Source organism: Pezoporus occidentalis, unplaced genomic scaffold (assembly GCF_034315485.1).
Source record: "Pezoporus occidentalis ecotype Australia unplaced genomic scaffold, CSIRO_AGI_Poc_V1 ctg78, whole genome shotgun sequence".
NCBI classification, from domain to species: Eukaryota; Metazoa; Chordata; class Aves; order Psittaciformes; family Psittacidae; genus Pezoporus; species Pezoporus occidentalis.
In genome coordinates, this window is record NW_026916137.1 from 539,661 (window position 1) to 541,061 (window position 1,401).

The following is a 1,401-nucleotide window of genomic DNA, read 5'->3' on the forward strand; positions in this document are numbered from 1 at the left end:
CCGCCCCGCGCCCCCGACCGGTGGGACCAGGCCAGAACCGGCTGGGACCTGCCCCGCGCTCCCGGGCGCGCCGCGCCGCGCTGCGCTGGGCCCTACCATCGGTGCCGCTCGGGCGTGGGGTAGGGGAGAACACGACAGGGGGATGTACCATGTGGCGGCGGGGAGGGGCGTGCGGCGGTGAAGTGCAGTTGTTAAGTCTGAGTCTGAGGTAAACGAGGCGTTTGCTGGCTTGCGGATGCGAGTGGAGTGTGCTGCAGGTCCTGCTCTGCTGCAGGACACTTAATCAAGCGTGGTGAACGGGCTTGCACGGTCTTTCCGTGGTGCAGAAGTCACCTGAGGTTCTTCTGCTTGTTAAAACGGACTTTGTTAGAGTCACAGAATGGGTTGGGTTGGAAGGGACCCTTAAAGCTCATCCAGTTCCAACCCCCTGCCATGGGCAGGACATCTTCCGCTAGACAGGTTGCTCCAAGCCCCATCCAACCTGGCCTTGAACACTGCCAGGGATGGGGCAGCCACAGCTTCTCTGGGCAACCTCACCACCCTCACAATAAAGAATTTCTTCCTAATGACTAATGTATATCTACCCTCTTTCAGTTTAAAGCCATTCCACCTTGTCCTGTTATTACTTGCCCTTGTAAAAAGTCCCTCTCCAGAGTTTCTGTAGGCCCTTTTTAAGTACTGGAAGGTTAGGGTAAGAAATAGCTAAAGGCGGTTGGATTTAAACAGCTTTCAAGAGAGAATTAGTGCATTACATTTAAAAATAGGATAAAAAAGCATCAAAATAATTTGCAAATCAATAATTCTGATGTATCATCACACCACAAAAAATAACTTTTTAAAATCAGGCAACTTGAGTGCCTGTGATCTCTTGGGAAGCAAATGATCCTATTGATTACATAGCAGAAATGGTCCATTTCTTGTGTTTGTCCAGAACTACAGCTGAAATAATGGTGCTGGTGAGGTCTTCTGCCCCATCCAGCACGACAGCTGCTGCACACACTACCCAGGAACCAAAACCCTGCCGCTCCTGATACCAAATGTGTCAACTTCTGCAAGATGGCTTCTACTCTTCTTGGAAGCAGTACCCAGAAAAATCCTTTCAGGATCAAATTGGGATGAGAGGCAACACCAGTGTGACAATGGGAGGCTTGTTGTACATCAGTATCTCTTCTTTGATGTGGTCACTCCACTTCGTACAGAATAAAAGTACAATTCACGTATGTAGTCACTGGATTTATAGTGTTTTGCTGGAGGTGTTTCAGACATTAAATGAGTTGTGCTGGTGAGAGTCATCTTCCTCCACCTCATTTTTTTCAGCTGTATCTACTTTTATTTCTCTTCTAATCTCAGCATAACCAATCAGCAGAGACGTGAAAAATTTCTAGCCTAGATTTTTCTAGG